General features: G+C 36.2%; 1 pseudogene; it reads left to right on the plus strand.

The window, feature by feature from the left end:
- The first annotated feature begins 10,446 nt into the window (after positions 1-10,446).
- Positions 10,447-11,468, plus strand: LOC102737223 (large ribosomal subunit protein uL15m pseudogene; annotated as a pseudogene).
- Positions 11,469-13,286: the final 1,818 nt, after the last annotated feature.

Raw genomic sequence — 13,286 nt, forward strand, 5'->3', positions numbered from 1 at the left:
CAAAAATTTAAAAATAGAGCTACCCTATGACCCAGCAATTGCACTCCTGGGTATTTACCCCAAAGACACAGATGTAGTGAAAAGAAGGGCCATATGCACCCCAATGTTCATAGCAGCAATGTCCGCAATAGCCAAACTGTGGAAAGAGCCGAGATGCCCTTCAATAGATGAATGGATAAAGAAGATGTGGTCCATAGATACAACGGAATATTACTCAGCCATCAGAAAAGATGAATACCCAACTTTTACATCAACATGGATGGGACTGGAGGAGATTATGCTAAGTGAAATAAGTCAAGCAGAGAAAGTCAATTATCATATGGTTTCACTTATTTGTGGAACATAAGGAATAACATGGAGGACATTAGGAGAAGGGAAAAATGGGCAGGGGGAATTGGAGGGAGAGATGAACCATGAGAGACTATGGACCTGAGAAACAAACAGGGCTTTAGAGGGGAGGAGGGAGGGGGGATTGGTTAGCCCGGTGATAGGTATTAAGGAGGGCAGGTATTGCATGGAGCACTGGGTGTTATACGAAAACAATGGATCGTGGATCACTACATCAAAAACTAATCATGTATTGTATGGTGACTAACATAACATAATAAAATTAAAAACTACAAAAAAAAAATGGATTTGAATTAGGTACTGGGTGACTGACCATAAAACATAATGGCTAGATGTTTATCTCAGTCTGTTGGATTCCACCCATAGTGCCTTGTCTTTTACTATCAAAAATTCAAAGGCGTTTCTCAAATGTATATTTCTCAAATATAAATGTTGTTATATGTTTATTTGAAAGTTTACCAAAACAATGAATATAAGCATACAACAGGGCACTTAACATGCTTTTTAAAAATAAAAATGGAGTTTCCAGAATTTCTTCTCTTAAATTTGGCCTGGACAGCAACCAGGGCATGTATGCTTCTGGCTTTTATTAAGGAAAATTTTATAAATTATAAAAGAAGCAGCACATCTGTTAAATGTATGGTTCAAAAACAAACAAGGGATAGAAGTTAAACTTGACTACAATATATATACATAATATAATCTTAGAAAAACTGAGTAACACAAAAAGTGGATTCAAATCTATTGAAACTAAGGAGCTATGGAGTGGATTTAACTAAAAAAAAAAGAAATAAGAGGAACCAAATAAAATATCTAATTTTAATCACAGTGATATCTAGTATATTGAAATTTAAAAAGAGGAAATCTAAGATAAAAAAAGAATGCATTCAAGGGCACCTGGGTGGCTCAGTCAGTTAAGCATCTGCCTTCCGCTCAGATCATGACCTGGGATTGAGCCCCACATCGCATTGGGCTCCTTGCTCAGCAGGGAGCCTGCTTCTAACCTCTACCCCTCCCCCTGCTTGTGAGCGCGTACGCTCTCTCTCTCTAATAAATAAATAAATAAATAAAATCTTTTTAAAAAAGATTTAAAAAAGAAAAGAATGCATTCATGTAAAAAGCATTATGACAAAACTTAAAAACAGAGATAATTATCATTTGATTGGATTTTGCAGAAAATCTATCCATTTGGAGAATAAGATTTGCAAGATACTGGGTAAGGATTCAGAAGAACCAATATACTGCTATTTGAAAGAGGTGATGGAGAGATAATCATCAAATAAACACTTTAAAACGTTTCCTAATCTGAGGAAAGATTTGAAGCTTCAAATCAAAAGAGGTCAGAGAGTACCAGGCAAATTTAGTGAAAATAGACACCCTGCATATACAGCAGAAAAGATGAGTTGCTTTCAAAGGATATAATGAGGTGCATGTTAGATTTTTTTCTTCTGATCACTAAGGGTCAGAAATCAATAAAGCAACATCAGCAGCTTTGAAGGAAAAAATGATTAAGGCCTAAGAATTCTATACCCAGAGAAGCCATCATTTATTTGCAAGGGCAGGAGAAAGATACTCTCTGACATGGAAGGGCATAAAAATTATACCCCCTAAGTAGTCATCCTGAAAAAATTACCTGAAGATATAGTCAGCTAATGGAAACATGCATCAGAATAAATTCTTCAAGAAGAGTGCTGGTATAAAAAAACTGTGATGAGCAATGAAACCAGAAAATAGTAACATAGAAATAATAATTGTTAATATTAAAGAAAATGAGAATTTTGTAAAGAGATCTCTAAAAGAGGAAATTTGAAGGAAAAATCTTATTTGTAACAAAATAAGTTCATTTCAATAAAAATAGGAAAGAAGCAGTAAAAGGGTGGCAATTTTCAATTGATAATAGAAGTCAGTAATTTAAGATTAATTACTTGATACTGATTTTTCAAAAATAATGAATCCTGTGTTTCCAAGACTAAATGTAATTAGCCTCGTCTGGGCACATTTTTAAGCATATATACCTCCAAGATTCATCTCAGACCTTCAGAAACAGAATTTAGGTGTGCCTGGTAATCAAAACTATTTAAATAGCTTGCCACAATAACTTTTGTGCAGCTGAAATGTAAAAATTTACATATATAGTTTAGCATAGCTCCCAGTTGTTCTGGGAGACAATCAAATCTCCCTTAAGAGAAATAAAGATCCTAACCCTACTCTGGAACCAATGTTTATCTTTATCTTTTCTTTGGGCAGTTGATAAGGGTGGGGGAAAAAAACCCAAAACTGTGATTATCTATTGTATTAAAAGTTCCCAGAAGAGGGGCTCCTGGGTGGCTCAGTCTGTTAAGTGTCCCACTCCCAGTTTTGGCTCAGGTCATGATCTCAGGGTCCTGGGATCAAGCCCCACGTCAGGATCCACAACGAGTCTGGCATCTGCTTGAGATCCTCTCTGCCCCTCTAGATCATACTCTCGAACTCTGTCTAAAATAAATAAACAAATTAAAGAAAAAAGTTCCCAGAAGATATCACATTAAAATAGAGGCAAGAACGTATAGTGTCTTCAAAAATGCTATGAAAATTCTCTAATTGTTTTGTTTCCTTTTTAAAGTTTTACTGAGAGAAGAGATTGCTATTTAAGGCCTTAAGGAGGTCAGCAAACAACCTTGGAATGGACATCACCATTGATGCTGTGATGGTAAATAAAATGAAGTAATAAATTTGTGATTTGTGGTTACAACAGTCAATCTTTTCTGCCCCAGGGGAAATAATAAAAGGGGTAAGGACACATTCTCCTTTGAAACTGTCGTCTGGTCATGACCTCAGGGATTAGTTATGAGTTATGGGTGAAAAAATTTCTAGGTTTGCCCCACGATCAAATGAACACTGGGGTTTACCTTTGTGGAGTGTTGAAGACAGGAAATGAATGTTCCTCAGGGAACAGATTCTCAGTGCATTGTTGAAATAGAGTTGCTATTATAAATAGGACCAAAAGTCTGTAAAGACTCAAAGCTCTAGAAGCTTATTTCTCACACACATGACAATTCAAGGAGGGTGCTATTTGTTGGTAGGCAACTCCACTGGGCAGTACAAACATCAGAATTCGTTCTATCCTACGGCTCTGTCATCCCTTAGAGCCAGTTGTCTAGAACATGCGACTGGCAAGGTGGAGGAATGAGAAGGTCTCTATTGGGAAAACTAAAGAAGCAGTTAGAACTAAGGAAGCAGAATTCCTTAAAACATATTTCCTGAAACAAAATTCTTGGCTAGATAGCCTCCAATAGATAGCTGTCTCTGCTATAGGATATAAAAAGCTTAGACTGTACTCTTTTTCAACATCCTGTAACTTCTATCTTATTACCCTGAAAAGAATCCAAATTGATCCTAGTTCTCTGAAAGGTGTCACTCCAATACATGTAGACTAAAGGTTTATGAAATTAATAAAAAGGAAAGACGGAATGCTAACTGAAAAATAAAGGACCATATTTACAAAAGAAGAAATAAAAATAGAAATAAAAAAATATATTCAATTTCACTGAAAGTGCAAAATGCAATTAAATTTTCTTCCCCAAACTGACACAATGTTCAACTTAGTATTATTCAGTGTCAATGAGGCTGAATGAGGCTATATTATTGATTCTCATCCATTGTTGTTGGATTTTTTTTTAAAGAAAGTAGACTTTTTTTGCTTACTGAGAAATAACAAAAAATATGTATTTACAGTCATGAAGTCATGTGTACCCTTTGACTCTGTAAATTCACTTACAGCCACTTACCCTAAGGAAATCAACCAAGATGTGGATCATGATTTATAAATAAGGACATTCATTGCAACATTATTTATAATAATGAAATCTTGGTGGAAAATTCCAGCTACAGTAGAATAACTAAATGAATCATGTTACAGCCATATGGTAGGCTGTCACTCACTTATTTAATAATATATTTCACAGAAGTTAGATATGGAAAAGTTCTCACAGTATAACATTAATTGAAAAAGATAAACTATAAAATTATATATATGACATACAGACTATTAATTTGGTCCACAAGAAAGTAAAAGCAAAAATTAATAATCTAAATTAAAATGATGTTCATAGAAGAAAAATGTCCAGTAAGATATATGTTAAAATATTAATAGCCACTTTTATTTTTTAGGTTTTAATATTATGAGTGATAAATCTTTTCTTTTATGCATTTCCATGTTACCCACAATCTTTACAGCTAACATATATCACTTTCGTATTTAAAATATCCTGTTAAGGATAAAATATAACCTTATATGGAGTCATAGAAACAAGTTTGAAATAGACTTTAGATGTTATGTATTCTGAACTTCTACTCAATGCAATAATCCTCTCCATACTAAATTAAATCATTGCTGACTAGTGCTAGTCACCAAAAATGGTTACTTTCAAGTTTGATAATCTTTTCTATATATAAGAGAGCTGTTAGGAAACCAGTAGACAAAATCTGGGCTCTAGCAATTTATTTTTATTTACTTTAAGTCTATTCTATGTGTGTATATATATATATATATATATATTTCAAGTCTATTCTATATATATACATGTATATATATATATATGTTTCATTTCTTACAAATAATTATGTTTTTCCTCACCAAAGATATATTTGAGTAAAAATTGAATATAATGAATGTTACATTTAACATTTTCATTAACAATTTGGATACTTGTAAAGAAATTTGAGATCTTTCTCTCTCTTACTCTTTCTCTCCCTCTCTCTCTCTTTTTTCTTTCTCTCTCAATTTCTTTTCCTGCTAAATGAAAACTATAGTACCTATATGATAGGAGCATCTCCTTCTCACTTTTGGAGATGCGGACTTTTTAAGAAGCCATTTCACAAGAATTTCACAAGATGCTTTTAGATAACTCTATTCTATTTGTTTTGAAAAAGTGCCTTTAAAGTAATCTATTATAAAGTATGCAGTTTTCCAAAAGCCATAGCTAGTTGCCTAGCAACACAGTTGGTTATGTCATATAATGAAAGTAATATGATAAAATGCTATTTTTCAGGTATTAATTTTTAAACACTTTTCTAACTAAAAGAATATATTTTATGGGTGAAAACTATTGAGAGATGGGTCTTGTAAAAACAAAATAAGAGAGGGTAAATGCCACACTAATTGAGAGTCATTTTCTTAATGACACGATATTAAAATTCATGCCCAACCATAAGGATTTGAAAACTCCTTACCAGGCCCTCAGGCTCTACCTTGTACTCCCTAAAGCACTCCCTGCATTAAGAGCCCGCAGTAAGAGGATCAAATTGCATGTCTGTGAAGGGAACTTAATGGCATTATGACATTTGCTGAACACACAGAGTGCCTTAAATGCAACAGCAAATATCTAATTTTGTAAAAGTTCTTTATTTTTTTAAATGTCAGAACTGTTAGAGCAGGAAAATTTTAAAAGCTAAATTTAAATCCTAGCATGAAAATGAGAACAATCACCACTTGGGTTTTTTTTTTTTTTTTTTTTAATAACTCCTTTCTATTTTTCTTTCCATTTCAAAGAGTTTCTTGAGAAATCCTATGTCCCCTGTTTGCTTTTGCGCAAACATTTTTGTGATATTCACTAATATTAGAGATCACCCAGATCTCCTATTTCCTCTCTGTTTTCTTTCCAAAATTTCATCTGCTTTTTCTGTTTCCCACAAAACTCAACTTCTTTCTTCCATTGTCTTTTTGTACCCACGTGTGTGTGTGTGTGTGTGTGTGTGCACCTGGTGGTGGGGGTGAGGGTGGGGGGTGGTGGTACGACATGTTGAGAGAGTTCATAAAAGAGGGGAGACCCTCTCATATGAAAATACATTGAACTAGAAGTCAAAGATACAGTCTTCTTGTCAAGTTTGAGGGTTTAGAATCAATCTAAAACTAGGCTACTGTTCAGAATTTTTCATTTTTAACTGATTTCTCTTTGGTGCTTAGATTCACTCTGATCTTTAAGCCTGCATACTGTAATCTGCAGCAGTATACAGCTTGTCTTTGCCAAAATATCTCAACTGGCCCACCCACCACTCTTCCATAATACCCTGTGTTTAAATTCTTGCCATATGATCCTCTTATTATATAAACGGTTTATATCTCTTTTGCGGAGATGTAGGCTATTGATATTCATTTTCACATTAATATGGTATTTTTAAAAGAATTCACTGAGTTACCATAGAGATTCCTGAGTGTGTGTATGTGTGCGTGTGTGCCAGGAATGGAGTGGCAGGAAAAGCACTGATTGTATAAGAAGGCAACATTTGAGGAGATATTAGGGTATCAAGAAGCCAGATGTCACTAGTATATGTTCTCTACTCCTCTATGTGACAACATAATGCTTCTTCCTAATTTTTTTATTGTATTAAGATACACATAACATCAAACATACCATTTTAACTATTTTTCTCCTTTTTGCACTTCTGTCTTAGTGTCTCCCCATGTCCAATTTAATAAGCAGGCTTAAGGGCTGCAAAGTAATTGATAACATAGGGAAAGAGGGTAGCCTCAGGTGCTCAAGCTTCTATCATCCACGAGCATGCCCATGGTTACAACTTCCTGCCTTCACTTTAGGACACTGTCCCTAGTTACGTCAACCTTCAAGGAAGGATAACTTCTTAAGTTTCGATACCATTGCTACTCTAGGTGTGACAAAACTCAGAGGCAGGGCTTTATGGAGGGGAGGGGCACTGGGGGGTAAGATGATAATGCTCCAAGGTTACTTTAGAAGAAGCAAAAAGTGTCAATGTGGGGATGGATCACAGTAAAATATTCTGTATTATACTGTTTTAAGGTCAATTTGCTCTTGCTAATTAGTTTTCAACATCCCTGCCTTTTCCAAATCTACCTTTGCCAACATTTTTTTCAAATGTAAACTGTCAAACATTAACTATTTTTTTTTTAAAGATTTTATTTATTTATTTGAGAAAGAGAGAATGAGAGACAGAGAGTATGAGAGGGAGGAGGGTCAGAGGGAGAAGCAGACTCCCCGCCGAGCAGGGAGCCCGATGCGGGACTCGATCCCGGGACTCCAGGATCACGACCTGAGCCGAAGGCAGTCGCCCAACCAACTGAGCCACCCAGGCGCCCAAACATTAACTATTTTTAAGTACATGTTTCAGTGATCTTAAATGTATTCATAATATTGTGCAACCATCAGCAGCATCCAACAACGTAACTCTTCATCTTATAAAACTGAAACCCTGTACCCATTAAACGACTCCCCATTCTCCCTTCCCCCCTCAGCTCCTAGCGACCACCATTCTGCTTTCTGTCTCTATAATTTTGACTAACCTAAGTTTTAAAGATATCATTTCTATTCCTTGTTTTTGTTCCTCATATTTTCTTTTACCCTTTGTCACCTTCCCCAGTCCACCCTCTGACCATTTCAGGATAGTATTTACGGTCTCAATGAAGGAAAGCATGGATTTTTTTTGAAAAAAAGGGTGGGAGTGGAAAGAATGGGAAACAGAATTCCAGGCAAAGACAACATATTTTGGGAAAAACATGGTAAAAATGATGATTTTCAGAGCAAAACGTCTTGTCTCTGAGATTTATAAAGGTTTCTGGTCTGGGAGTCAGGAAAGATTTAGAGGGGAAACAAGAATGTTGCAAATCCTATAGGATTTCTGGATGGAAGAACAGAGAGTAGAGTCCCTGAGAATATATGATTTTGTGATATGCTTAGGGAGACAGGATTTTAGACACCTTCAAGGAATTCCCAGAAAAGTACAGAAGCAGCAAAATGAGTCTCATGTACCTAGGAGTGGCAAGAATGTCGTGGAACAGAGCGTGTCTGGGTAGACAGCTGCATAAGATGTTCTGTACATGGCAAATAAACTCCATTTGTTTAAAAACATCAGGGAAGTGGGAGTGAGAAAGGACTGTATCCAACACTTTAAAATTTTTACCAAAGCAGAAAAGTGTTACTTGTTCACCAGACTGATTAAAAGCTGTAAGACCTAAAAAGCTGCAATTGTGAGAAAACTGACAGGGGGCCACAGAGGAAAGATTTAACTCATTGACAGATTACATTGAATACATATAATAAATTTGATTCATCAGCTCAATTCCATCTCCATTCCATACCTTGCCATTATAGAAAGGCTCCTGATTTTAGAAACAGCTTCAAGGAAGAAGTCGAAGAAAACCAAAAGTAATGAGACTAACTTCTGCCACATGGTGAAGTGGGGCTTCATGTTAGAAGTTAAATCCAGAGTTGAAAATGAAATTATATGTATTGTCCTTGTGAGTCTCATATAGAGAATTACAACTGTTACAGTAAGTACACTTACATAGATCAGCCTTCTCAAACTTTACTTCTTGGTTTACATTGGAGCTTCAGGGATGCTTAGGATTGGCTCTTATCTTTCTGTGTTCAGTAGTTTCCTGGAGAGTAGTTCCTTCACATTTGAAGTCTATCCATCATTCACTTATGTCCTCCCAGGTGAGTGGTACTGCTTTAAACATTCACTTTGATTTGTCACACTAACTGCAGTCTAAAACTCATCTCCTCTTACTAATTGTCAAAAACAGTTCTTGGGTAACTGCAAAGCTCCATGAAGGCAGTTATGCCATTTGGAGCTACTAGAATCCAAAGAATTTCAAGAATCTCTGGGGAGAGATTTTTAAATAAGAATCGAGAGAGCTTTGCCAGAATTTTCCCCCATTTCAAAGGATCTGATGTAATCTTTAAGTGTAGTTAGAGAGAGGCAGCCGTTTGAAAAACTTTTTCAAAGCTCCCTTTTGTTAATTCACTATTCATGGTTATTAATACTATTTCTAATGTGTTCATAATGTATTTGGGAGGATTGTTAATTCATTTCGTAGATATTTATTTTGAATATCCTCCATGTAAGACAATATTCTAGGGGTTGAAAATACAAGAATGATGAGAGTATACAAAGTCCTTGCTGCCATAAGGATTATAAAGTAGCGTGGAGAACAAGAAAGAAAGAAATGTTAAGCAGCAATAGTGATATAGTGATATCTATCTATCTATCTATCTATCTATCTATCTATCTATCTATCTAAAGAAGGACAAAGTAAAAGAAAATGGTAGAGGGGTCTCTTTTTAGGGTGGTCAGGAAAAGTATCTGAGAGCTGGTACTTTATCGATATTTGTAGGAAATTAGGGCCAAGCCACATAGTTATCCTGGGAAAGGCATTCTGGGAGGAAAAAATAGTAGGTGTAAAATCCCAGACATGGTAACTTGTCCAAGCATGTTGGAAGAATGACGATAACCTGAACCAGAGACCTGCATTAAATTGCTGGGAAAGAGAGAGGTAGGCAATGAATTCATGGTGGTAAAGGGCATTAGATCACGTAGAGCTTTTATAGAATTAGGCTTTTCCTGTGAGTGAGATGGTAAATTACTAGAGAGTTTTAAGCAAGGGAAGAAAATGATCTAATTTATATTTTGAGAACGTTTGTGGCCTAAAGGAAGCAAGGACAGAATCAGGGAGACTAGTTAGGAAGCTATGTTTAACAAAGCAGGGAAGAGTCGACGTTGTCTTGGGCCAGGGTGATAGCAGCAGAAGTGGTGAGAAGTGTTCAATTCTGCAATTATTTTAAGATAAAGTGAACAGAATTTGCTGATATAATGGAGATTAGATGTGGTAAAGAGAGAAGAATTCTGCCTAGACAAGTAGATACATGAAGTTGCCATTTACTGGGATGGGGAAGATTGAAGGAGGAGCAGATTGTAGCAAAGGTTGAATTGTTTTGTACATATACTAAATTTGAGATCTATAACTTTGAATATTATACATTAAAGAGAAGATGTTGAACAGGGAGCCGAGTTCAGGACATAGGCCTTGGTTGAAGATACAAATTTGAGTATTTCTAAGCATCAAATTGGTAATTAAATGTAAGGGATTAAATCAGATCAGCTAAGAGTCTAATGCAGATAAAGAAGATGTCTAAACTTTAATTCCTAATCTAATATTCAGAAATCAGAATAGTGATGAAAGCATAAGAAAGAAAAATAAGAAGTAGCAACCAGTGAGATGAAGAAAAAATTCTAAAGAAAAATGATATTCCAGAAATCAATGGACAAAAAACCAGTATAAAATACTGGCGTGATTAGACCCCGGGTGCCCTTGGAGGGTCTTGGCCCTGCGGGTAATGACTGGTCCCGTGCAGGGCGGTGGGGCAAGGGCCCTGGACCTGCTCCGGGCCTCGCCCCGTGTGAGCTTGGCCAACCTACGTAAACCGGAAAGAGGGCGAAGAGGTCGGAGAAGAGGTAGAAAATGTAGCGGAGGCCATAAAGGAGAGCGTTAGAGGGGAACCCGGCCCACACTGGGCTTTGAGGGAGGCCAGACTCATTTTACATTCGAATCCCAAAATACGGGTTTAATGAAGGTCATAGCTTCAGACGCCAGTATCAGCCTTTGAGTCTCAATAGATTGCAGTATCTTATTGATTTGGGTGGAGTGGATCCCACTTAACCTATTGACTTAACTCAGCTTGTCAATGGGAGAGGTGTGACCATCCAGCCACTTAAAAGGGATTATGGTGTCCAGCTGGTAGAGGAGGGTGCTGACACCTTTAAGGCAAAAGTAAATATTGAAGTACAGTTGGCTTCAGAACTAGCCATTGCTGCAATTGAAACAAAACAAAACGGTGGTGTTGTTACTACGGCCTTCTATGACCCAAGAAGTCTAGAAATTCTGTGTAAACCCGTTCCATTCTTTCTGCGTAGACAACCCATTCCAAAATGAATGCTTCCGCCTGAAGCACTGGTACCGTATTATACTGATGCAAAGAATCGTGGTTATCTGGCCGATCCTGCTAAATTTCCTGAAGCAAGACTTGAACTTGCCAAGAAGTATGGCTATATTTTACCTGATATCACTAAAGATGAACTCTTCAAAATGCTTAGTACTTGAAAGGATCCAAGGCAGATTTTCTTTGGTTTTGCCCCTGGATGGGTGGTGAATATGGCAGATAAGAAAATCCTCAAACCTGCAGATGAAAATCTCCTCAAGTATTACAGCTCATGAATTCCCTTCCAAGAAAGCAGAGTTGTAAAAGAGTTCTGGAAGAAAACTGACTGAAACATGCTTATTTCTCATCATCTTGTCTTGATTTGTGATTCTCTAGATGTTGATGTTAATTTTCCACATAGCCTTATATACATTTTTATCTAAAATTGGAATAAAAAATGGAATAAGCAAGGGCTGCATAGGGGAAAAAATATTGGAGTGACTAAATATAGATGCTACATTAAGGGAGAAGTGGATTAAAAAACGACCACTGAATTTAGCCAAAGAGGATGTCATTGGTGGCCTTGCTAACAGCAATTCTAGAGATAAAAATCTTAATTGGTATGGTTTCAAGAAAGAATGAAAAGAATGGACCTAGATGAATTTTACTATAAAAGGGAACAGAAGGTTGGAGAAGTAGGTGAAGGGGAATGAAGGATGAAGGAAGTTCACTTTTCAGATGTGAAATAATTTATATATGTATATTTAATTAACATATTATGATATATATTAAATATAATATATTTAAAGGTTGGTCAGGTAGAAGGGGAAAAGAATGATTCATGATCCATGAATGACATTGAATAGGACAGGAGTCTGGATGAGTTGGCAAGTAGATAGGTAGGAGAATAAAAGTTCCAACAAAGAGGGAAGGAAGGGAAAATCTGGGCACGGATGCGACTAGGCTGATGGATTTGGTGGGAGGATGTGGCAGCTCTCTACTGATAGCTTCATTTGATCATGAAATAAAAAAAATCATCAGGTGAAATTTAGAAAGAAGGAAGGGATGTTGGATGTAGAGAATCAAGAGAGTATCAGAGAGTCACCTCAGTAAGTAGGAGAACATACTGACCAGTGAAATGCAGTAGTATTTTGTGTTAGCACTGATACCGAGAACTCATTTGCTATTTGATTTCACAAATATGAAAAGATATAATGTAACATGGTTTTATTTTTTTTAATTTAATTTGTTTTTCCTTTGAGATCTGCTCAACTGCTCAGTTCCAACAATGAATAAGCAGAGAGGTAGACTGAACCAGCCAAACGAGCATGTCTGAGGGAGAGATAGGCAAGGAGTTGTGTATATTGGTTAGGATAGTCTAAATGGCTGTAAAAATAGATTCTTAATGTAATGGTTCAACATAAAATAGATGTATTTCTCACACACATATCAGGTTGGTGGGTATCTTTTTCCCATTAGGTGATTCAGGAACCCATCTTTCCCTTTTGTGGCCTTGCTGTGCCTGATAGTCTTAACTTTAAGGTTTTTCTAGAAGGCCTAGAAAAGAAGACCAATTTTTAGAAAACATTCTGGCAGTAGCACACATCACAGTCACTCACATTCTGCTGGGGAGAACTAATCTTATGACCATACCTGCTTCCAGCATGCCTAGGTAAGGTAATTCCTGGCTGGATACCTTCTTTTTAGCTTACATATTTATTTCTCTTACATATTTACCTAGAAGTGTAGAACAACTTTTGGTTGAATTCTAGTTGTCTCTGCCATATTGGTTATAATGATGGGTATGGAACTTAACTAGATATGGCGGGAAATGGGAATATGAAGAGTTATTGAATGGCATTACATGGATTGGAGAATCTGACGCTAGTGGAAGAATTGTTGAAATTGAACTACTAGAGGTAGCGACCCAAAAAGATAGGAGGGGGTGGTCAGTAAGTAGGATACTTAAAAGGGTAAAGAAAAGTGACTGGTTGGCTACCAATTTGGATGACTCACAAAGCTAGTGTTGAGTAAACAGAATAACTCAACATCAGAGCAGATATGAATTCTAATATCTGATTCAGATATTGAATTCTTCTATTGAAAATCTGTTCTAGAACAAATTTCTTATTTTCCCTGAATTTTAACTTTGTCTTATAAGATAAAAATACCAAAACATCCTATTGTATTATTAGAAAATTAAGTGAGAGAGTACAGATAATAACTGTA

The sequence above is a fragment of the Leptonychotes weddellii genome, chromosome 2, assembly GCF_054177405.1.
Source record: "Leptonychotes weddellii isolate Sample4059 chromosome 2, ASM5417740v2, whole genome shotgun sequence".
Taxonomy (NCBI): domain Eukaryota; kingdom Metazoa; phylum Chordata; class Mammalia; order Carnivora; family Phocidae; genus Leptonychotes; species Leptonychotes weddellii.